Source organism: Papio anubis, chromosome 5 (assembly GCF_008728515.1).
Source record: "Papio anubis isolate 15944 chromosome 5, Panubis1.0, whole genome shotgun sequence".
NCBI lineage: Eukaryota > Metazoa > Chordata > Mammalia > Primates > Cercopithecidae > Papio > Papio anubis.
In genome coordinates, this window is record NC_044980.1 from 8,632,755 (window position 1) to 8,658,197 (window position 25,443).

General features: G+C 43.9%; 1 protein-coding gene, 1 long non-coding RNA gene and 1 other non-coding gene across 8 annotated transcripts in view; 2 read left to right on the plus strand and 1 right to left on the minus strand.

Moving 5' to 3' along the window:
• Nucleotides 1–12,133, minus strand: part of SEMA5A (semaphorin 5A) — a 507,347-nt gene extending 495,214 nt beyond the window's left edge. Inside the window, exon 1 of one of the 2 annotated variants that reach the window (XM_021939236.2) lies at nt 11,620–12,133. The gene's annotated coding sequence lies outside the window, so the exon portion shown is untranslated. Of the gene's footprint in view, nt 1–11,366 lie in introns of both variants that reach the window. The other variant, XM_021939237.2, reaches the window with a different exon arrangement.
• Nucleotides 12,134–12,201: 68 nt separating this feature from the next.
• Nucleotides 12,202–24,547, plus strand: LOC101010584. 5 transcript variants are annotated; one of them, XR_647789.3, is made up of 5 exons: nt 12,234–12,519; nt 15,151–15,284; nt 15,458–15,636; nt 17,432–17,533; nt 17,985–24,547. It is a non-coding gene; the product is annotated as an uncharacterized LOC101010584 (long non-coding RNA). The 5 variants fall into 5 exon arrangements; XR_001903237.2 differs by lacking the exon at nt 15,458–15,636 and having other exon boundaries at nt 17,985–18,261; nt 18,619–24,547; XR_647788.3 differs by having other exon boundaries at nt 12,202–12,519; nt 15,151–15,636.
• LOC116275156 lies at nt 14,997–15,066 on the plus strand. Its single transcript, XR_004184113.1, has one exon. It is a non-coding gene; the product is annotated as a small nucleolar RNA SNORD123 (small nucleolar RNA).
• Nucleotides 24,548–25,443: the final 896 nt, after the last annotated feature.

A 25,443-nucleotide genomic window follows, 5' to 3' on the forward strand; every position in this document is an offset into this window, starting at 1 on the left:
TATATGGGGCCCCTCCTTCCCAACTCTCACCTCCGCTCTCCCAACCTACCCATGACTGCTGCACAATAGACATTCAGTGTGACATTCTTAGGTGAAGAAAGCTTTAGAAAAAATACTAGTTTAAAGTATGCATTGTTAAAAAAAATGTAGGGGAGGAGTGGATCGGCAGAGTGAGAATACTTTCAACTCAAACACCTGGATTGGGTTCAGGTCTTCCCACTTGCTCAGCACCACCTTTGAGGTGTAAGGAGGCGAAGGAAGCGAGAGTGCTTCAGCGGTGGAGAAGAGGGGGGCCTTTAAGGGGGGCTTTAAGAGTCTCTTAAATCTTTAAGAGACTCCAGATTTTTCCCACCAGGAACCAGGACTGAAGAAGGGAGGGAATCTCTACTGCCGTGCGGCAAGCCAGGAGAGAGTTACCCCATGGGCAGATGCTGGCTCTTCCCAAGCTGGAGAGCACCATCCAATGTGACGCAGACGTCGGGATGTAACTGAATAGCCATACATGCCTGTCATACTCAGAACTGACTTAGATGTGGTCCCATCTGTAGGCGCCAACATGAAATCACCCAGGAACAAGACTAGGAGAAAAAGGACATGTGCTCCTGCTCCCATCATAGCAGCAGCAGGCTGAATCCCACAGCAGAGCAGCCAGATGCCTAGAGATACCTGATAATATCAGATACAGGGCACAAAACCTGGTGCAACCACTTTGACATGGGTTTGGGGGAGGACGGCTTGGCTCAAAACTTTCTGGTGAACAAGGAAGCATAATAATTAAAATTATTTTGGTTTAGCAGAGAAATTAACCAGAGGAGGACAATGATAAGGAGGGGGAAAAGGAAAATTCCTCTGATAGATGAGGGAAAGTCACTAAAGGGTATCTGAAGAGCAGCCCTGTGCAAGAAGACAGGAGGCCGGGCACAGTGGCTGATGCCTGTAATCCCAGCACTTTGGGAGGCCAAGGTGGGTGGATCACTTGAGCTCAGGAGTTCGAGACCAGCCTGACCGACATGGTGAAACACTGTCTCTACTAAAAATACAAAAATTAGCTAGGCATGATGGTGCATGCTTGTAGTCCCAGCTACTTGGGAGGCTGAGGCAGAAGAATCACTTGAACCCGGGAGGCAGAGGTTACAGTGAGCCGAGATCACACCACTGCACTCCAGCCTGGGCAACAGAGCAAGACTCCATCTGAAAACAAAACAAAGAAACAAACAAAAGCCAGGAAACTGCAGTCCAGGATTCCCCTTTCCAGTTTAGATCATCCAGACACCATGTCCTGGGCAAAGGCTCAATAATATCTGACAACGGACCCCTGCTCTGTAAAACACCATTTTTCTTTTATATTTACAGCCTGGAAATATTACACTTAAATACAATGTCTATCTTTAACTCCTGGGCTCAAGCTTCAATAAGGTTTCTCTTCACTGACACACTGGCAAAGATATTCTGATTTTTAAACTTCAGAACAGTGACAGGAGGACAGGAGGTGCTGCAGACACGAGGCATTGGACATGGGCACCCTGCCAGGCTGTGAAGTGAACATTCGAGGCCCTTCCCTAGCTTCTAGCCTGCCAGAATAAAGTTAAAATCCCATACATCTTAGAGTGTCCAAAATCAATATTGGAGGCTAACATTTGGATGCTTTTCAGAAAAGAAAATGCTTAGAAAAAGTAGCAATCATTAAAAAAAAAATGGTCTAATACATTTTATCCACTTAGGACAATGTCTTCACATAATTCTGTACATAACACTATTAGCTGCTTTAATTATGATCAACTGAAGCTACCAGAACCAATACAAATCTATGATTAAAGGAGATTTTAAAACAAGAGAAAATGCCCTTGCTTTCTTAATCCTTCTGTTTCAAAACTAAATATCTGCCCTGCTAACACAGACATTTTTCCAATCTTGTAACCAGCCAGTCTGTTTAACTGAATGGCTAATTAATTATCCTGGAAATCTAGAGAACATTAGCTTGTTGAAAATGAAAGAAAACAAAACCAAACCACAAAAAGTACCTACCTAAACAGTATTTTATCAACTAACCAAAACCATCAAAAGTGGTATGAAAGATGAAAATGTCACCCACCCCACTGCCATCTAATCAGCGGAAGGAACTATTAGTGCATCCTCATAAATAACTCTGTACCACTGATGAAGGGTAATAATTTAGGATTGGTAATAGAAAAACATGGTCGTTCTGTAAATGTTACTCTTAATTTGCTTGTAAGCTAGGCTTCATGTTTGGGAAGAGGCAAGTTCAAAGTGAGCCGGTCAGAAATGACCCTGGCAAACGGTAAATCAAGCTATTGCACTAGGACTTAAAACACTGTTGCTCTCCATTTTTGGGAAGAAGTAACTAGAAAGACTGAAGAAATTAGGAGCTATGAAAATGCTGACCTGAAGCATCACAGGACTGGATAAAAAAATACTCTATTACCAATGGAGAAATGCATATGAGTGCTAAAGGCCAGCTAACCTGGACCACATCCCAAAAGCCATGCTGGATGTATCTGGACCGTGGACCACCTGTGCCAAAGTAAACACTCCCACGGAAAGCCACTATGTGGAAACCAACTGGTGTGGGGAAAGCAAGGTGCCCACAAGAGAACTGAGGAAGCCTGTGGCAGGAGGCGGAGAGGATTTTAACACACTAAACAGATGGAAGGTGCAGTAAACAAGGTGGGAGAGCTAAAGACACTCACTTCTACCCAGAGAAAACAGTGGAAGAGCAAGGAAATGAGAGGCAATTTGTATGTATCTCTACCCAAAACCTACATTCAGCTTTGCATTTTAACTGCAAAATGTGCCAGAGCAGAATCAGAAGAGCTAGAAGCAATTATTTGATTCTTCTCTTTCTAAGGTTGGGGGGCGGGGGCGGAAACACTCATCTTTAAATACTTAGGCTCTGGGCATTTAAAAATCTGCATTCTGCCACTGGTTCTGGATGTCAGAAGTTACCTGCCTCTCCAGCTGAAGCGAAGGTCTTGCTAAGAGAGTGTACAAGGACACAGAAGCAGGCATCGGGAGCTTCTCCCCCATCAAAGGACAGCAACCTCGTTTGTTGAACAGAATGATGCTAGGAGTCCCAGACTCTGTAGCTCTAATGAGACCACGAGATTCTGTGTTGTCAAAGATGTTCCCCCTTAGCTATGCACATGAAATGATAAAATGGGCAGAGGGGTATCCTCTAAACAACGACTGGGAATTGGGGTACACCCAACATTCAGCAGCGAGGCTGGCTGATGAGTTTAACTGATTTAATCTGGTTATATTGTCTCACCCGGAAACAACCTAAGTTTGCTTGTTTTCATAATAGAGATCACAGCTCAGATAGACTTCCCAGGAAGAAAGTGCCTCCGTATCAAAGAAATGTGCTCATCCCAGCACCCACTAGCCCTGGCGCTAAGCTTTGTAAAAGTAATGGAAACACAGAATACATTTCCCAGTAGACGCAGCAGGACTCGTATTTAGACCACTGGCAGTTTAATTGACTCTAATTTTAGGGATGATGTCCAGAATTTTTTTTAAAACTAGTTTTATTGAGGTGTATGTTACATGCCGTAAAATGTACTCATTGTAAGTGTACAATTTAATGATTTTTAGTACATGTACAGAGTTGTACGACAATCTCCACAATCCAGTTTCTTACCATTTCCATCAGGCCCAAAAGGCCTGGGCTGCCCATCTGCTGTCACGCCCAGTTCCCACTGCTAGCCCCAGGCAACCGCTAACCTGCCTGCCATCTTTATGGGTTTGCCTTTTCTGGGCATCTCTATAAATGGAAATACATGGTGTGTGGTCTTCAGTAACCGGCTTCCTTCACTTGGCGTAAGGTTTTGAGGTTCACACATATTGCAGCATATATCAAGAGTTCATTTGTTTCATTGCTGAATAGTAGCCCATTGTAGGGATAGACCACATTTTGTTTACCCATTCTTCTGTTTCAACTTATTAAATCTATAAATCCAACTACATGACTAGGCTTATTAGCCTGATCTCAGAATTATAATAAAAAGCCTGCCATATTTTAAAAAATTCTAGGATGTCTAAAATCTCTGTAATATGTAAACATATGTAATAAGGATCCAATATGTTCCCCGGAATTTGTGTGCTTGGAGGGGAGGGTGCTGTTTTAAATAAGAACATCCCTGAATTTCAATTTTTCTATGTTTTAATACAGGTTAAGTATCCCTTACCCAAAAAGCTTGGGACCAGAAGTATTTCAGATTTGGGATTTTTCTCAGATTTTGGAATATTTGCCTTATATATATCAGCATTTTTAGGGTCACGTTGGTGCTCAGAAAGTTTCAGATTCTGAAGTATTGTGGAATTGCGATTTTTTTACTAGGAATATTCAATCTGTACACAGAAATTATATTTATGCTAATCTCCATGTCATGCAAGGTCATCAATTCATTTAACAAGTACTAATTTACTGTGCAAATCGTCGTGTATTAGGAAATAGGAAACATGCAGTCCCTGTCCCACCCCCGCACCTGCCAGTTTACAAAGACATTTGTATTTCAAGACTGTGCTAATAAATCAGTTTGGAGGCATTTGGAACATTTTTCTCCAAATAAAGAATATAAGTAGTTTTAGAGTCCATGGTGAGCCCCCAAAAGTCTTGTTTAAGCCTTAGTCCTTTCTCTCAGTAGACTCTATTGCAGTTGATACTATATACATAGTATCTAAGGGTATTGGTTGATTCAGTCACTCACCCGAGACGGCCCGAGAGCCTTCTGCATGCCAGGCACTGTTCTAGGCACCACTGACAACACAGCTAATGAACAAAACAGCCTCATGGTCTCCTAAGCTGACATTCTGTATCAGTGAAAGACTTGAAGAAATAAAGGCAGTGTGTGGAGTTGTGCAAAATGATATGGAGAGAAGGCTGGGCGCAGTGGCTCACGCCTGTAATCCCAGCACTTCGGGAGGCCGAGGTGGGCGGATCATGAGTCAGGAGATCGAGACCATCCTGGCTAACATGGTGAAACCCCATCTCTACTAAAAATACAAAAAAAAAAAAAACCACAATTAGCCAGGTGGCGGGCGCCTGTAGTCCCAGCTACTCGGGAGGCTGAGGCAGGAGAATGACGGGAACCCGGGAGGTGCAGGTTGCAGTGAGCTGAGATCACGCCACTGCACTCCAGTCTGGGCGACAGAGCGAGACTCCATCTCAAAAAAAAAAAAAAAGATACGGAGAGAAAAAGAAGAGTCTAAAGGAAGAGAGAAAATGGGGTGCAGGGGTATTTTCCATGCTATTTAGAGCACCTTTCTGAAGGGGGGATGCTTGAACAAAGATCTCAAGGCAGCAGGACTTGGTAGCAGTGAGCCTTCTGGGAAAGTGGTCAGAAAGCATTCCAAGTAGGAGAGGACAGGCAAAGGCCAGGAGGCTAGCCACAAGGTGGATGGGGCTGGAGGCAGAAAGGAGGGACTGTGGCAGCAGTGAAGACTGGTCCCAGAGCCAGGATCACACAGGACTCTCCCTAGTTCCCAGCCTCGGGTGCATATCCCTCCTGCAAATGAAGATTCCACCCCCACAGCAGGTCTCAGGCACACAGACCCATCTGAAGGCGAGCAGCACCAATGCGAGAAGCTGCAGACCCTGACTTAGCAGGCATGGTCTGTCACTGCATGCAAATTCCCGGGCATCTGTCTTCTTCCCTCAGATGGTTCTCCAGATCCTTGTTCAGGCAGTGTGTTCTGAATGACCATTTTGAGGCCCTTCCTTTGTAATCGAGCATATTGCTGGCCATTCTTGAAGAGAAATCCTCCCTCCTCACTGTCTTCACCTCCGCTTTTCCTCATCTTGAAGACAGGGCTCGGTGAGCAGCCATCGAGCTGACACGGATGTGGGATTCTGACCCACCCCTGGCCGTTGGTCATCTTCAAGGCCATCTGGATGGTCCAACCGCTGTGTTCAGGGTCCTCACAGAGCTTTTGCCCAATTCCATGAGTCACAAAGGTACAGTTACACTCTGTCAACCACTCCCACCAACACCACCCATTCTCTGGCCATGAATCCGTCCACCACCGCTGGCATCTCTCCAGCACAGCAGGAGAGTCGTCCCCCCAGGATCCCCCACTGTCAGCGAGTACCTAATTCAACGAGGAGGCTTCTCCCACGGCCCTGCCCAGTCAGGCAAGCATCTTTATTAAACCATGGGCTTCTGCTCATCATTCCACCCAGCTCTCCTACAATACTAACTTTCTTCTAAAGTCAAGTCCAGAGTTAGGAATTTATATGACAAACATACTTAGTTTATATTCACTCAACAACCCATATGAACAATGGCTTCATTATAATATCTGCTACACAAAGAAGTTTAGCATCCTGAGCAATTATTTTTCCTTTATGCCGCCACTTACAAACAGTGTTCTTAACTTGAAAATCAGGCCAGGCACGGTGGCTCACGCCTGTAATCCCAGCATTTTGGGAGGCCAAGGAGGGTGGATCACTCGAGGTCAGGAGTTTCTACCAAAAATATAAAAAATTAGTCGGGTGTGGTGACATGTACCTGTAATCCCAGCTACTCGGGAGGATGAGGCATAAGGATTGCTTAAACCTAGGAGGTAGAGGTTGCAGTGAGCCGAGATCATGCCACTGCACCTCAGCCAGAGTGACAGAGCAAGACTCTGTCTCCAAACAAAGAAAAAAAAAGAAAGAAAGAAAATCAGTAGTTTTACAACAAACCTAAATCTCAGTCCTGTAAAAGGAGTCACAGAAGCCAGCTCTGATTCTAAAATCCATTTGGTTACAGGATGCCTAACCACAAATGTCCCTGGCCTCCGACGTGTTCTCTTTCCACAGCAGGTCTGGGGGCACCGGCAGGAGTCAGCTGCCTTGGTAGCTGGTTCAGAACAGCTTTGGGGGCCTTCTGCAAGATGTGTCACATCTCCAGTTTTGTTGTTTTGTTTTGTTTTTACAGGAAGAAAAGCTCTCTGTGTGGAATGTTATTTGAAGTCGGTTTGCAAGGAATGCCATCTCTCCTGTGATTCAGGAGAATAGAAGTTTCAGTTTTATGATTTTGCAGACAGATCACAGGAAACTGCTTAGCAATTTTTTTTTTCTTAGTTGCTTTCCTTGACTCTGTTTTTCTTTCCATAGGTACATCATACATCGTTGCTAAACACTGGGTGGATTTGAACTGATTGAAAGAGGCTCGATTTTCTGTGAACAATTTGTCCTTGTGCTATCCTGATTGTCACTCGCCTATAACTTATTTAATTTCACATCTCAGCAAATACAGCATTATTTCTCCAATAGAGTTGGCTTCTGATAGAATCACTCTACTGGTTATTTATCATACATATCTGTCATTGAATTACCCATTGCAGTAGTATGATTTACTCAATTGTACATAAAAATGTAACATAAAATAACATTTTTCCTGTGTATACTCCTTCATTATTCTACATGAACCCTAGGTTAGCCAATTCTACAGAAATTCAGTGACAAATAATGGGTGGACGATGGGAAGATAAAAGATTAGTGGGCTCATCACCTTTCGATAACAAAAGAAATTCATCCTCTAAAAAAATTATTCTTTTAAAATAGTTTTTTTTTCTCAAGTGGTAATCAGGAAACCAATTCTAGGAAACCAATAAGGAAAAAAAGAGTTTAAAAATAGAATGATTTTATTTTTTCCAAATACAACAATACTATGTCAGTACATTTTAAAATGTAGGAAAGGGAAATAAAGTGTGCTTGTCTTTGCTCTTGTCAAACCACCATTAATCTTGGACCAAAAAAGAAGGAGAAGAAAGAAGATGACAACAGCAATTCCTTTGGGAAAATTTTCTGTGTTCTTGAGCCCACTGTTGGGTTACCCTTTTTTTTTTTACATTTCACGCACAAGGTGAAATATGACTTGTTTTTGAAGTTGCCTGGCTTCAAAATACTCTGAAATGGACAGCCAGGTTTTCTTAGCTATACAGTCTTTTAGTTGGCAAAGATTGTGTCAATACTCGTATGTTGAAATAAATTACCTATTATCCAATACCTTCTCTTGGATCAAGTTTTCATTTGTTTTGTTCTATTTGGCTTCAATTTTGAATCAAAGCAAGTTTTGAGTAGGCTCATTTATATTGAAAAGTTTGTCTATGTCTATTCTAGCTTACTTTAATTTTGCTTTTTCTTCTTTTCTCCCTATCAGAAATTGATTTTGTATATCTGGATAACCAATTCTTTAAAAGTTCATCTGAAAAATATGCTGTATATTTACCAAGCATACCCACATCTGTTTCTCCAAAGTGCTTCCCAGCAACCACATCTCACCCGCTGAATTTATCCCCAAGTTGCTCCCAATCGATACAGGAATTGGAAACAGGAGATTGCCCCCTATCTATAACAGATCATCTCTGCAGGGCAGCAGAGTGATAAAAACCTAATTTTCAACCAAACTTCTGCATCTCAATTTTAAAAAGTTGCTGAGAACATATGTGAAATTATCTATGTTGTCAACTGTACTCAAGACAACTGAAAGTACTTATAGATGTTCATTTTATGATTCAAGAAAACAATTAACTCTCTTGATATAAATTTGCAAGTAGATGCAGGTGAGCAGAAACGTACAAGGTTTCACTTTAGACACTTTGTACTGAGTTGTAACTCAATTTGTTAGACACCATAATTTACATTTTAAATATTATTTAACACATAAAAACTTGTCACCTTGGTATAATTATACCCCAAGCAATTTGTCTGGGTAACTATAGCAACAATTGCAGAAACAGTTTAAAATACAAAATTGGTATAATTTTAGAATCAAGAATCATGGAGGATTTATTGCAGGATGTAGGGCTGCTGTACTCAAATAGTTGTACATATACTACTATAAAAATGGATTCCTTGACTGGGATATATTATAAACTCATTTGTTCTATCTTGCACACCATCTGCTTTGTAACTCAAACCTCCTCATTGGGATGAGTTTTTGATGTTAGTTAATTGTAGAGTTCATGATTACTTGTCTACATAATACAATGCCTTTATACTTTTGGCTGGACATTTAGCAAAGGTTTTCTGCTCCTCCTCCACATCTTCCTGTATCAAAAGAAAAGACTCAGTTTCAATGACTTTATGACCAAAAAAGAAATCACTGGAAACTCTTCAAACTCATCACCAAGTTAAGTAAAACTGTGTCACGATTCAGATACGCAGCTCTCTCTAACATCAGGAGCATCTGACATCGTCCCCAAAGAGCTGGCATCTGTTATTTTGGGCCCCTAGCACACAGCACAGAGAAAGGCTTGTTGGTTGTAACATTTGTCCTTCAGCAAGAGGCTAACATGACTCTGGAACTAAATTTCTTACTGCAAATCCACGGATGGGGCTTCAGAAGGCACCTGACTCTCTAAAATTTATGCAGAAGTTTGGATAAATGTGTTTGTATTTATTTTGGTCTCGTGGTCAATACGTTTTAACAGCCTCGGTGCTGTAATTTTCTGTGTTTCATTCTCACAAGACACGCGATGAAACCATTGTAAAGGGAAACGGCAGTGAAGAACACAGGCTTATTTTAACCAAATTCTGAACATCTCAAAAATTTCTTTTGGACAGAGACAAGCTTTACCACCCAGGAGACCAAAGCCTTTGCTCGCAGCAGGGATCTCGCAGCTGTTTGACATTACAACAACCAAATGAGTTAGTGCAATTCACAGAAGACATCAAATGATTAGCATCATCTGTCTTCTCCCTGTTAATAAAAGTACATATTGGCTAAAAGCACATAAAAATAGATGTCAGTTTGTCACCCCACGCTTCAATGTGTATACAAATGCTTAGCGTGACCTCACGGAGCAATGTGGATGAGCAAGCTTCTATAACCAAAGTTTTTAAAAGAAAGAAACTCAAGGAAAAAAAATCTGTGTTTCAAGTGAACCAAACAATTACACTTAGGGCTGTTTTTTCATGAAAAACAAACATAGAAAAAGAAATCTTTTGGAAGGGAAAAAAATCCATGTTTCTTTTGGTGTAAATACAGGCACAGACAAGAAAGTTATTTCAGTTATACATAACTTAAAGGTATTATCCGCCTTAACTGAAACTGTATAAAGTGGTCAGGATAAACATTACACTCTCTAAAATAATGAAACTGGCATTAATTAGCAACAAATTTAGCAATCCTAATTAGGTATTGAAAAATCTTTCTTATTAAAGTCTGGTTTTTTGTTTCTGTCTCCTTATGAACAGACTACCTCTATAATTAATAACATATCTGCTGATTCCAAACTCAGCCATTAGGATAGAGCTTTTCTGGGTAAGCTAGACGTAAAACTTGTCTTTCTTCAAAACGAACTAGAACAATCATTTGTGACTCCTGATGTGTTAACTAAAGTACCCCTAAAAAGCAGAACGGTATGAAACAAAGCTCACGCTATCTTCCCTCAATTTCGATTTCTTTCTGAGTAAATGCAACAGTCACAAGGAAGACAGATGTCCAGACAAGGAAGAGTTTACAGGGATCTTTTTCTCTGGAAGAGACTTTTCTAGTTAGAGCACTTATGTCTGGCCGCCACTTTTCCTGTCCCCTCTTCTAGCAAGGCTGACAGCTTTCTATAGCCACCGGATCAGCTCCCCCAACCCCTGGCCCCCAAAATGAAATTACTACAAGATCTGCCTGGTTCTGCTGTTTGTTGCCTGGGACTCCCGCCCACTCGCCCAGGACCCAGCAACTGCCTGTGGCGCCTGGTCCTCAGAGCGCTCGCTCGCAGCGCCCCCTGCCGGGAATCCCGAGGACGCCGCAGGCGCAGGAAAGTTAAATCCCAACTCTGGCCGCGGCGTCCAGGTACAAAGCAAGCAAAGGGCTAGGAGGTGAAGGCGCTTCCCGCCAAAGCCCAGGGAACCAGGATGTGACCGCGCCAAGCCAGGCACCGGGCGCCGCGGGGAGCGAGCCGCGGGAATCACTCCTCCACGACTGTTCCCACGCACATCTTGGGAAAAACCGTTCTCTCTGGGGCCCAAAACCCTGAGCCAGGGTTTGTAAAATCCGTGGAGCAGCGGAGGGATACCTGGGGAAAGGCGCTTGCCTAGCTGCAGCCCACCTGGCTGGTGGTTCCCCAGGCCTCTGCACCCCGCCTTAGTGTCTTTCATTAACCAAGGCGCTTGGCGGAGTTCAGCCCAAGTCCCACCGCCTCCCGGTTCCCCTGTAAGGAAAGCAGGAAAACCTGCCCAAGCCGGCGAGGCTGCGAGGTAGCGGCTCGCGGACCGCCAAGTCCCGACCTCCGTGTCCCCCGCCCCCGGCTCCCGGCAGTGGGAGCCTGGAGGCGCGCGGGTGCGGACACAGACCAGTGTGCGCACCTTTCCGGGTGTTAGGCAGGGGTCACGTCTCGCCCACCGCGACGCTCTGGCTCCTTACCTCTCCATGCTCAGACCTCGGCACAGGCGGGTACACAAACTTCCAACCCGTGCACTAGCTCAACTGTGGGCGCCCCCGGACTGACGGTGGTCCTAATCCCGTACGCGGAACCCCCGCCCAGGTGCTTGCTGATGGATCCCACCCGAGATCCGCACCACCCACCAACCGACGGCTGCAGTCTCCCGGTACCGGCCAGCGGCGCGGTCAGGGGCTCCGGCCAAGGCCACGCAGGGATCGGGCGGGGGTCGCTCACCAGGTGCGGGGCGCGCTGGTGCCAGTCATCCAGTGCCTGGGGCCAGAGCGGCTCCGAGGATCCTCTTCAGCACCTGGCTAGGGAAGTGGAAGCAGCAGCTGCAGCCGCCCCCTGCCACTTCCCCAGAGCCGCCCCCTACTCGCTGCGCTCCAGAATGGGGGCACCCGCTTGGGGGCCACGAGAACAGTCCCCGAGCGCGTAGCCAACCGGTGGGTGGGCAGGTTCGCGCCCAGCAGAGACGACCCGCGAAGTGGCAAAGTTGGGTTTCTGAGACAGCTCCGCAGGGCAGTCGTGGGTGGGAGAGGGGAGCACCCCGGGATAAGTCACACTGGCCGGGCCTCCCCTGCAAAGGGAAGGTGGAGGGCCGGGGCTGCAGCGGGCCAGGGGCTGCGAAGCCCACCCGCGGCGGGAAAGCAGCGCTCGGGAGCGGGCGCAGCTAGAGCAGCCGCCACCGGCGCCGCCTTCCCGGCGAGTAGATCCGCGCAGGGCGAGCGGGCGCGGAGAGCGCGGGGCGGGGAGCGCGGGGCCGCCTGGGCCCGCCCCCGCCCCGCCCCGCCCCCGCCGCCGCGCCGCCTCCTCCTCCTCCTCCTCCTCCTCCTCCCTGCCGGGGTGAAACTCCAGCGCGGCACCCGCGCCTGACCTCCCCGAGCCCCGCCCCTTCCCGGTACGGGACCCCCACCTTCGCTCCCGGGAGCCCCGCTGCACCCCAGAGTTCCATTCCTGCTTCCCCAGTGCGAGTGCGGCCGAGCGCTGACTTTTGGGGGCTCCCTTCCCCGTCTCACTGGGTCCCTCTGCGGCTCCCCCGCCCGCTGTCCCGCCTCAGACGTGGCTGCACCCCGGAGCGGGGCGCCGGCCGAGACCTGAGACGTGGCGATGCCGCTCTGCAGGCCTCGGCTCCAGGTACGTGCTCTTCCCTCGGCTGAATCTGGCCCTGGGGTTGGGGGGCAGGGGCCGTCTGGTCCTCCGGAACTCGAACTTTGTGATTTTGTTCTTTCTGTGTGACAACTTCATCCGTTCTGAGAGTGAAACTCCTTAAAGAAGACGAGAGAGTCAGTCGTTGCGGGTTCTTGGAGGAGCCCTTTGGGGGTGAGCCTCCCGGCTAGTTTGGGTCGATTTCAGAAGGTTGAAGTCCAGGAAATGAACAAATCTGACGAATCAGGGAGGCAGGTGAAGGGGTCCCCAGGTAGCCACGCTGAGCGTTAAGAGAGAAGTCCCGTATGGTCAAAGTCATTCGTCCAATTCTGGGCCGAATATTCCTTGTTGCACTTTTGCAGGATCTTTGGGCCTTACTAAGTACTCAGGTGAAAAGTTTATAGTTGGAAAGCAAGTGAAGTACCTTTGAAGACGTGTATAATTGGATACTTTGTTGCAGCTTTTCAGCTTCTGAAGCAGGCGGTGGGGGAGAGAGGGAGGGGGTCAGCCTCGCGAAAAGAGCAAATGGTAAAGGTATAGGAGTATAAGGTATAAAACTTGGGTGCGGAGTCCTGACTGGCCTTGAGTGGCCCTTTCCCGCTGGATGGGGGTACGGGACAGTATCTCTGGGCCCTTTTTTCTCCATCTGCACCTCAGAGGGAGGCTCGAAGGTCCCTGCATGAGGAAACGCGTGAATTGACCTCTCCTAACCGCAGTGAGGTAGGGACCCCGTAAGGACCCGTGTTCACACCAGCGCCCTTCCAGCCAGTGGTGGGTTATGGATGGGCCTCGCTGGTCCTGGGCATGGTCCGGCGCGTCCATAAGGGTTCCATTGAGCTCATCAATAAAACAAAGAAGCTATTGCAGGCTGCAGGGTGTCATAGCTCTCGCACAGTAGCCATGCAGACCTGAGAGGACAATGGAAATACAAATTGCCATCGATGTGTCTATTTTCTAGAACTTTTTTTTTAATAAAAGAGTTAAGTGAAAGCAGTTCCGAAGGTTTCTATGAAAGCCCAGCCCAGCCCCAAATGCTCAGTTTCTGGCACGTGTGATCTGGCTGTCTTGGGTACTCAGCCCTTACTGGGATTTCCTTTAAGGCCTCTGGGAGGAAGTGTCAGTAGCCGGCAGGCCTCCTTGGCAAGCATTTCTCCCTGGGTTGTGGCGGGGGCTCCTGGCCTGCTGTGTGGCAGCTGCAGGCTCCTGGGGACCTGAATGAAAAGCTTAACCGTTCTCCCTTCCCTTGCTTGGCACTTAAGACACTAGCTCCATTCCAGACATTCCGATTCTCTTGCCTACGTGGCACAGAGGCCTAGGAGCCTCCCTGTGAGGAAGAGGCAGGCCAAGGTCTTGCCTGGCTGCTTCTAGTGGGGAAGATGTAGGGAGGAAGCTGCCTTCTGCTTGGATTCTGCAGCCTTTTCGTGGACCTGTGGAGCCTATGTGGCCAGGGTGAAGGAGACAGAAATTAGAACCCAATGTATTCAGCTAATCCTCTTCTTGCCTCTGAACATTGCAGTTAATACTTTAAAAGAAAAAAAAAAAAAGAAAAAATTCTTGGCATATAGAGCTAAGCAGTGGGAAGAAGATAGCTTTCTACAGCATAACCCAATAGGTCTGATAACATAACACTTAACTGGATAAATTCTGTAATTTTGTGTGTATGCAGGGGGAGAGTTGAATTCAGTTTTGCTGTTTACAGGCTGCACCAATGCACTGTTAAAAGATGTATATTTTAGTGATAATTACAAAATAATTGCTAATAAGCAGGTAAATAAACCAAATTATAATTTAGAGTGCATCCTTTGTTTAAAGTGAAATGGATCTAAATTGAGGATGTAATTTTGAGTTTTAACCTGGGGAAAGTTCTTTTTATTTATTTATTTTTTTGAGACGGAGTCTTGCTCTGTCGCCCAGACTGGAGTACAGTGGCGCGATCTTGGCTCACTGCAAGCTCTGCCTCCCGGGTTCACGCCATTCTCCTGCCTCAGCCTCCCAAAGTGCTGGGATTACAGGCGTGAGCCACCGCGCCCGGCCAACATGGGGAAAGTTCTTTACCTTTTCTCAGCTACAGTCTCTTCACCAGGAGCTTAGACACACCAGCCTGGCAGGGGGATGTCAGTTGTCTGCTTGAAAGGAGAAAGACAGTAATCTGTGTAAAATACTCACCCAGCCCCCAACATATAAGCAGGCTTTCCATAAACAAAGTCATTTTGAAGTATATACAAGTATTTCTTTTTTCTAAACAAAATTTTTCTTTTTTTTTTTCTTTGTAAAGGTCTTGCTTGCTAGAAAGCTATCTGCATTACGCTGCTTCTCATCACATAAAACTAAGGATGATCATTTTTAAACAAACAAACAAAAATATTTAGTTCTCTTCTTTTCAAAATAAAATACAGCTTTCCCTAAACTGTTTTAGGTGAGCCATGCACACAATGTGAAAGAGTGAGGAAACCAACAAAACACTTGGTGAAAATGATGAATTCTGGGGCGCTGATTCATGTGACTTGAAAAACGCCATCCATTTCCTGATTCACCTCACTTCTGTTCGGAACCATGAAAGATCACTTACGTTTCTGTACTCATTGACCAATTTTGTCTTGTCTTTACTTCCCTCCCTAGTGCTTGAATTTCAGCCACATCCCTAAGCTGCCATCTCAGACCAGAGGAACAGGGAGGGGCTTTCTGGAAAGAACATCACCTGGAAGAAATCAGGACATGACTGTGGGCCATGAGTGACCTTCAAGGAAAGCCAGGTATCTGTGGTATTTAAGATGTGGTAAGACTGTATTAAAATTATAGAAAAAAACCTCAATCCAGAAATCTTGGCCTCTTGACATTTACATCTTAACTGGATTTTCCTGCCAATGAGACACATTACAATCATCCTCCATGAGTGTTCTCTTTTTACCCATCTTCATTCTTATAGATCCGTGACATTTAAGAACTGAAGAAACGAAAAGATTGTCTGATCAGTCCCATCGGTCTTTTTCCTAATGCTAAACATTGATACAAAGATGTGAAGTTTGATGTCTCACTAAGACTGCCTAGTGCTGCTTTATTGCTCACCTACTTCAAAGCATTGGGAAAACATGATTATGGGTACAGGTGAGGCTGGGTTGCACCCAAACAGGTTTCTTTTGTCAGATTCTTTTGATGGATTAGGAATCTACAAGTGGGGAGATTTTAGGGAAATAGCCCCTACACTTGGATTTTCTTTAGGTCTTTAGGGTTCTCTTACCCCAAGAAACACGCATTCCTCTTTAGTGTAGCAGCCCACTCTATTGGCAAAGTTAAGCAGACTAGTTTTATTTAAAAAGAACCACCCAGAACCTTAGACAGACAGAAAATACTTGAGGCGCAGATGAGAGTGAGCACAAATGTGCATAGCACGTGCAGTTTCCTGACCCTTAAACTGAAGGGCCACGTCAGTCTGCTCCTCCGGGCACAGCCTGCCCCATCATGTGCCCGGCTCTGCAGTCTGAGCTTCTACTCAAGTCCACCAAGGCCTGCCTCACACAGCCCATGTCTGGTCAGAGGGTTGCACTTTGCCACTGCCATATGTTCCCAGAGGTTGGCACAGCATGACCTGGACCTCACCTAACCCAGGCAAACTCGGCTCATCTTTGAGCTCTCTGAAACCCATTTCTCACGGAAGAACCACATTTCCGCACCTCACAGCCACGTTCAAGGAAGCGGCCTGGGTAAAGCAATGACTCAAGGATACAACAAGCAGACCACACAATTAACAAGATGTGTTGACTCACAGGAGCAGCTGGGGGAGGGTAGGTGTCGTTTTCCCTGTTTATTTTTTTTCTTAAGAAGAGTTTACTGATTCTTCTTTCAGTACGGGCCTTTTAATAAGATACTGTGCTTTACTTCAGCTATGTGTGCAGAAAATTAAAGGATTCTAGAAGTCTGAAAGTGTTTTGCCTTGTCCTCTTGGTTAAATTTCTGGCTATATTGTCTAGCAACTCAATTTGCTTAAACAAAATTGGTGTGTCGAAAAAGCCCAAGTCATCTTTTATAAGTATGGTCTGGGGAGAAGAAAAAGAAAATGCTAAGTTTAAAAGATTTTTGGACTATCTGAAGAAAATACAGATAGCTTGTGGCATGGAGATAAAGCCTCGGGATGGTTTCCAGGCTGTTATTTTCTGACATTGAGTCTTGTATATATCTTGAATGTCTATAAGCAAAGAATGGCTATACATTTTTTAAAAAAGATATGTTTTATACTTATTAATCAATGTCCTCTCTGTTCCTCTGCCTTTGAAAATAGAGCTTTGGGGAAAAATAAGTACCTTTGGAAATATGTTTTCAAAAATAATATTCATCCTGCTTAGATTTAGAAGCACAGATTGCTCTGCCTGAGTTTATTTCATTATTTACCAGAGAGATTAACTCAAAATAACCTTGAGTTAATGAAAAGATGATTTATTAAGTGAAATTAAACCCAAAAGTAAAATGTCTCCTGAGGCAAATCCGTAGAAAGAAGAGCCATCAAGGATCCAGTGGGCCCTCCATCAAGTGCTGTTTCAGACCCTCCTTTCCATTCCAGTCTCGTTGCCATAATTCACAGTATCAGTGTCTCTCACCCAAAATACCAACACCTCCTCTTACTGTCTCCCTGACTCCAGTTCCAGTGATCATTCCCCAGTCAGCAGCATCACACCCACCCCTCACACACACGTCGTTATCATCATTACCCTTAATAACACAGACCTGATTTTATTTGAATTGGAAACCACTTGGCTTTAAAAAAAAAATCTCCCTTGCAGCTAGGTGAGGCCATAGAACTCAGCCATAACCCATAAGATGTAAGTGGAGTAGGATTCTAAGACAGGCTTTGTAAAAGGGAGCAGACAACTAAATGGGCATGATCTTTCCTGTCCTTCTCTCCTAGGTCTGGATTCCCACCTGGAAGTTGATTGTGATGGTGGAAATACCAGGCACTTGTCGGGTGCAATGGTTCATGCCTGTAATCCCAGCACTTTGGGAGGTCGAGGTGGGTAGATCACCTGAGGTCAGGAGTTTGGGACCAGCCTGACCAACATGGTGAAACCCCATCTTTACTAAAAATACAAAAATTAGCCAGGCATGGTGACACGCACCTGTAATCCTAGCTACTCGGGAGGCTGAGGCAGGAGAATCTCTTGAACCAGGGAGGAGGAGGTTGCAATGAGCCAAGATCATGCCACTGCACTCCAGCCTGGGTGACAGAGGGAGACTCTGTCCCAAAACAAAGAAACAAAAAATGAAATGCCAGGCACCAGTTTAGACTCTTGAGGATATAAGTTATGAGCCAAGGATAATGGTGTAAAAAGTAGCCTAAATCCCTTGTGACTCCATAGAGCCCCTGCCTCAGCCCTGAATTACCTAACCCCAGACTTCATGACCTGAGAAAGAAAGAACTTTCTGTTTTGCTTTAGCCATCATTGTTTCTGTTCTGTTTTTAGCAGGAGAATGTGATTCCTTACTGATGGAGGGAATTCACTTCCTCCAGGTCTGGCAGCCCTGAAGCTTCATCCCTCAACATTGCGGCCTATGCAGCCAGTGCCCCTCCCGCTTTCTCCCACCCGGCTTTCCCATCTGCAACCAAGCTTGTTGCACATCATGTGCCAGACGTACGGCTGCACATTCAAAATAGAATGAAAAGACACACAGAGGCGATCCCTGTCCTTTCAGAAGTTACAGCTTACCGAGTTACAGCTTACTGAGTTATGGAACCCACAAGTATGTAATTCTAAACCCTGATACATGCTATGAAGGACAAATATATGGGTGTCTGGTTTAGTCTGGGGAATGGGAGAGGCATCACTGAAAAAGTAGCATTTGAGATGAGAGTTGAAGGAAGAGTAGAGACCAGCAAGAAAGTGGGAAAGATAAAGGATGAGAGTAAGACTCCAGAAAAGGGTGGAAATGGTGATTAACTTTGGAATTTAATTCAAACACACTTGTTAAAGTATCAAGGATAGTAATAGTAATTGCAAATGAATAGCAATAGATACTGTCATAGTCCATTTCAGGCTGCTATAACAAAACGCCTTAATTCTCAGTAACATCTAAACAATAGCAATTTATTTATCACAGTTCTGGAGGCTGGAAAGTTCAAGATCAAGGCACCAGCAGGTGAAGGCAGAGTCTCTGCTTCCAAGATGGTGCCTCATTTCTGCATCCTCTGGAGGAGAGGAACACTGTGTCCACACATGGCTGAAGAGCTGGATGGAGAAAAGGGCCCAGCTAATTCCCTCCAGCCCTTTTACAAGCCACTAATCCCACTTATGAGATCACAGCCCTTACAGCCTAATCACCTCTGAAAGGCCCCACCTCTTAATACTGTTGGATTGAGAATTAACTTTCAACATGAATTTTTGGGAGGATACAGTCAAACCATAGCATTCTTCCCCTGCCCCCTCGAAATTCATGTCCTCATATACAAAATTCATCCCAAAATCGATAACTTATTGCCAAAATTCTTAACGTGTTCCAGCATTAACTTTAAAGTCTTAAGTCCAAGGTCTCATTTAAACATGAGCTATATCAGATACAGCTGAGACTGAAGGTACAATTCATCCTAAGGCAAACTCCTCTAGCCTATGAAATCAAACAAGTGATGTGCTTCCAAAATACGGTAGTGGTACAGGCATAGGATAACATTCCCATTCAGGAAGGGAGAAATGGGCAAGAAGAAAGTGTCACAGGCCCCATGGAAGTCCAAAACCCAACAAGGCAAACTGTTAAATCTTGAGGTTTGAGAATGGTCTTTTTTGAGTCCATGTTCATCCTTCCGTACACACTGGGGCAAGGGTTGGACATCCAAGGGTCCAACCAGCCCTACCCCCATGGCTTTGCTGGGCACAGCCCACGCTGTAGCTCTCACAAGTTGGAGTCTAGTGCCTGTAGCTCCCCTAGGCTGGCATTGCACACTGGTGGCTCTACCAGTTTGGAATCTCGGGGGCAACCCTGACCCCACAGCTCTGCTGGTCATTACCCTAGTAGGCACCCTCTGCACCTATCTCACCTTTGGGACAGGGCTCTGGGCTCTGGGCTCTGGGCTCTCCAAGACATCTTTTGAAATCTACATGGAGATAGCCATGACTCCACAGCTCATACACTCTATATAAATGCAGAGTTGGCACTTCAAGAATGTCATCAAGGCTTATTACTTGTACCTTTCAGAAGGGTGGCCCAAGCCACATTTGAGCCCACTTGAGCCCCAGCTGGAGCAGCTAAAAAGCACTGTGTTAGAATGCGGGGAACAAATATCTGAGGAGGCCGCAGGCAGTGAGCCCTGAGGTGCCACAGGTGCCCTAGGCCCCTCCCTTGAAACCTTTCTGACTTGAAGGCCCTGGTACTCTGGGATCATGATGAGAGCGCAGCCTCAAAGATTGAAATGCCTCTGGAATCATTCTTCTATTGTCCGGATAAATAGCGTCTGGCTTCCTTATAGCCACACTAATATCATATCAAACGTTATGTTTGCTTAGCCATGCCCTTGGTATTCTCTGAATATTCATTTGCAATTACTATTCAGAGGGCTGAGCATGCCCTTTGAACCTTTACAACCTGGAAAGACTGAAAATTTTCCATATCTTTAAGTTCTACTTCCCTTTTTATTGTAAATTCATTTTTAATTCATTTCTCTTCTCTTGCATTTTATGATAAACAGTCAAGAAAAGCCATGTAGTACCTTGAACACTTTGCTTAGAGATTTCTTTCACCAAATATCCTAGTATATCACTCTTAAATTCTGCCCTCCACGGAGCACTAGAATGCAGACACAATTCAGCCAAGTTCTTTGCCACTTTATAACAAAGATAGCCTTTCCTCCAGTTTCCAGAACATTTCCATCTGACACCTCACCAAAATGACCTTTAGCATCCATATTTCTACCAACATTTTGATTATAATCTTTTACATAATCTCCAAGAAGACTGAGGCTCTGTCTATAACTCTTCTTCTGAGCCTTTACCTTTGACAGTCCATTTATGGAAATCTAGGCTTTTTCTAGCCTACTTTGCCAAACTCAGCCTCTACCCATTACCCAGTTCCAAAGTTGCTTCCACATTTTTAGGTATTCACTACAGCAGCACCCCACTACTCATTACCAATTTCTGTTTTAGTTCATTCCAGGTTGCTATAACAAAAACCTTAAGCTGGTTACTTTATAAATAATAGAAATATATTTCTCATGGTTCTGAAGACTGAGAAGTCCAAGATCAAATCACCAGTAGGTTCAGTATCTGGTCATTGCTTCCAAGGCAAAATTAATCCTTATTTTATTATCAGCATTCCAGTGAATAGAAGAATCATAGGCCAAATACTAACAAATTCAAGGATGTTTTATCATTAGAAAATATGCTAATATAAATCACCTCATCAACCAATTTTTAAAAAAACATATGATTATTTCAATAGCTGCAGAATATGTTTTGATAAAATTAAACATGTGTTTGTCATTCAAAAAAAAAAAAACCTCTTAGCTAACTAGTAATAGAAGGGAATTTACCTAAATTGACAGACTATCTACCAAAAAAAAAAAAAAATCAACAAAAAACTTGTTATTTAGTGGTGAAAAGTCTTAGGCATTCAATTGAAAGAGAAGATCAAGACAACCTGTACTTTCAGTCACTGTTGTTGAAGAGAAATATCTGTAAAGGACAAATCAAATCTCCTTATGGATATTTCTCTTCAACATCTAAACAGTGATTGAAAAGGGAAAAGTTAACTTTTAATTTCAGATGATATAATTGTATCTAATAAAAACACTTAGGAAAATCTGCGTATCAACAATTAGAATAAAGAGAAAGTTCTATTAAGTTCTGAAAGACTTTTGTGAAAAAATTATAAAGCTAAATTTAAATCCTAAAGAAGAACAAAATAAATGTATGCTATTCCACATTGATGTATTGGAAGATTCAGTATATAATACCTTGAATATAAAATATTCATACAGAAATATCCATGCTACCCAAATTTATCCTTCAATACAATGTATATCTCATCAAAATCTCAACTGGCTTTTTATGAAACCTAACATCCTAAAGTTTACAAGCAAAGCAAACACAAATTTCCATGAGTGATTAAGGAATGTCTGTAGATTAGGAACAAGGTTGATAAGCATCATATCAATATTGTTCATAGGGCTATAGAAATTAAGACATGGAGATATTGACCCAGGGACAGACATAGAGAACAATAAACAAAGCCTATAAACAGACCTACATAGACCCCCTCTTGAGTGACATGTGACAAAAGAGGTATGGTGGCTCAATGGGGAAAAAAGGTACTCAATAGATGGGCCTGAGACAATTGACTACTCATATGTAAAAACAGTGAATTAGTACCCCCCCTTAAGCTATTTATAGAACAACTTCGAATTAGTTTAAAGCAAAGTGAGAAACAAAACATTACTTATGAAAACCTATAAGACACTATCTGTATGACCGCTGGATGGGGAAGCAGTTCTTAAAACAAGATATAAAGACTAGCCATAAAGAAAAAAAAATCAATACAGTAAACAACATTAAAGTTTAGAACTTCCATATGATGATATACAACTTAAAAACAAGCCATAGCCTAGGGGAATTTTCAGTGCATACAAATGACAAAAGATGGTAGGCAAAATATATTTTCAAAGTCCTACCAATCCATTGGAAAAGGACAAAGCAAAAACTGTACAAATGAAACAAGAAGCTCAATGGCCAATAAGTATAACAACACAAGCTCCCCAATAATCATGGAAAGTCAGTTAAAACCAGGATGCATCATTTCATACCAATCAGAGTAGCAATAATGAAAAAAATCTGACAATACCAGCTGTTATCAGATGTTTAGAGGTGTTAGTTGGTACAATCACTTGGGAAGGCACTGTGGCCACTCTTGCAATGTCTAAAATGTACATTCCATGCAGTGCAGTTGACAAGGTTGCAGAAGGGACATGTAGTATACTGCCAGTTTATATAAAGTATGTAAACCAAAAAATCAGATCTATATTTTATGGATACATGTACAGTAGTAAAATAGCACAGAAATGATAAATAATAAATTCAGTAATATGGCAAGGGAGGGAAAAGGGAGATTGTGCAAAGATCATCAAAGGCCACCAACTTTATCTTTGATTCTGTTTTCCACTAAAATGAAAAAAAAAATGCAGCAAATAATGAAAAATGTTAAGATCAGACAGAGATGCTTTGGTGGGTGTTCATTAGATTATTATCCTTTTCTGTATGCTCAGAAGATTTCATAATTCAATAGAGAGGGTTAATAGGAAGGAAGAAAGTGCAGACAGGAGGTGGAAACTCATTAGAGCAGTTTTGTCCTGAAGAGAAACAAATAAACTGGTAGCAGGTGGACCTGTGCACAGAGGGTTATATTCCACAGTGGGTCATTGGAAGCATGTTTATATGTTGGTTGAGATAACTCCATGTACAGTGAGAAAGTGTCTACATAATAGAGATATAAGATAACTCCAGGAACGAAGGCTTTGGAAAGGTAAGAGTTCACAGGAGTTCGTTTGGAGACAGTAGAGCCCCCGCCTTGAATGGTCATTGGAGTAGGAACCAGGGAGACCAGGTAGAGGTAGAAATGGATTCTTCAGTGGTGCAAATTGTTCGAGGGCTTGCTGCCCTGGGGGCTTATGTTTTAGTAATGAAGTATGAGGCTAGATTTGGGTGGGGAGTAGGGAAAAGACATGAATGTTAGAAAAGAGAAGAGAAACTATGAAATCGACATCTTGGAAATCAGGCAAACAAAACTTACTAGGAACGTGTACTGGAATGTCCATGCGGTGTTGGATGACCAGTCAAGGCTCATGGTAATCACCCTAAAGTGAACCCCATCAGCATATTTGTGGGATTTTCTCGAGGAACATTCGGTAGCTCAGGCACCGGTGTGGATAACATGGATGATTGATTCCAACCAGGAGGTAGCATCCCCACACAAACCGGAGAGAGGAACGGAAAAGTCAAGGATGTCTGCAGGGAGGCGACTTTAAGGATGGTCACACAATGTAAGCTAACAAGGAGGACACAGGGAGAAAAAGGATCATGGTTTCAACAGACTGGAGGACTAGAGGAGGTCCAGAATCCGAATGTTTACTTGTGGTCCAAGATGTGTTCATGATAATAGGGGCTGCAGTGGAATTACTATTGTTAGAGGAGAGGACAGATGGCCAGCCTCCTAGAGGTGTGATCAGTATAGATGTTTAAGTCAGCAAAAAGAAACTTCAGTGAACAAAGCAATGTGACACAGGATGTTCAACAGACAACAGCCACAAGCAAAATCATTTTATAGATGTTGAAAATGTGGTCCAGAGAATGAATCTCTACAAAGTAAATCCCAAACTAATAACCGCAAGAGCCCGTGAGTATTTGACTCCAAGCTCCCTTCTCTTTCTAGTACCAAACTGCTTATACAAGTTTCAACACAGTAAACTTTAACAGTTATACAATGGAATTTTATCTGAATCTCCAATAACTCCCCTCAAAGGAGCTGAGGATGACCCTTAACCGGTATGACTAATCAGAAATATCTGGGGAATTTTTTCAACATACACAAGCCAAGGCTGACGCTATTCATAGTGAATCAGTCTCCAAGGGGTAGGGTCCAGGCCTGTGGTTTCAGAAACGTTTCCCAGGTACATCTGATGCTCAGCCTGTTCAAGAACCAGTGGACTTCAGATTATTTTCAGTACCAAACCTCACCTGTTTTTAAAGCATAGATCATTCCGATAGTCCTGAGAAACAACTGGACCAAAAGAACAAACAAGACTTTAGTGCCCAGTTGTGTTTATCTGGCCATCTCTAAGGTTCTAGAATTATTGTTTTGCATGTACTATATAGCAACTCATTCCATCCTGGACTGTATTAAGAAACATGTTTTCTATTCTGTATCTTATGTAATCACAAAAGAGTCTTAGTGTTTGCTTATTGTGCTCAAAGATTCACTTTTATCAATTTATTGATGAAATATCCACTTTTACCAATTTATTTCTATAAAGTGTTTTGCTTATCAGTAATGTCCTCTGCAAAATTCTCATTGCCAGATGTATTACTTTAGGGACTACGTAAATTATGGTGGTCTCTGTCTCACTCACACACACACCTTTTCTCTTCTGCTAGGATCAGCTTTCACAGCTGTGTGCATGGGGGAAGGGGCCTCTCTGGGATATGAACTGAGGAAGGACGCCCCAGTGACCTTTGTTTCCTCTCTCCTACCCCAACTTTCCAGCTCAATCAGCACAGATGTGATTATGTAATCATGCCAATATAAGAGCTACGATTATGTTTACTTCACCCTTCCCCTACCTCTAGGAGATAATACCATTTCAGCTCACCCAGGGAAATATATCAGAATTTTGGCCAACTGCAGAAATGGCCTATATAAATACACTGCTCCCAGAAAATTCTGCCACACCTTCCAGCCTCCGCCAACTCAAACACTGAGTGAGCTGGATTGCCTTCTATTTCATCCCCTGGAGCGTCATGGGGTGGAGTGTGTGGACGTAATGTCAGATTCATCCCTATGTGTGACAGCATCAATGAAGTTATAAATATCTAAGGCTTGTGGCATTCCCTAGCGAAGTGTCTCACAATATGCCTTTCATATATCAATAACTAACAGGTTTTGGGGATTTCCTGCTTGCCCGGCTCTAGTCTGAGGTTTAAAGTATTAACTTACTGAACTCTCAAATTAACTGTGCTGGGGAATGTTATTACGCCCACTTTATGGATAAGAACACTGAGGCACAGATAGGTTGAGTAACCTCCCCCACGATGAAACAGCTAGGAGGCATAATTGGGAGTCAGATGGTGGCATTGCTGACTTCAGAGACTGGCTCTTCCCCAACACCTCCATGGTACACGAGGGCCAGGGTTGGCAAACTCTTCCCGTAAAAGGTCAGAGAGCAAATTT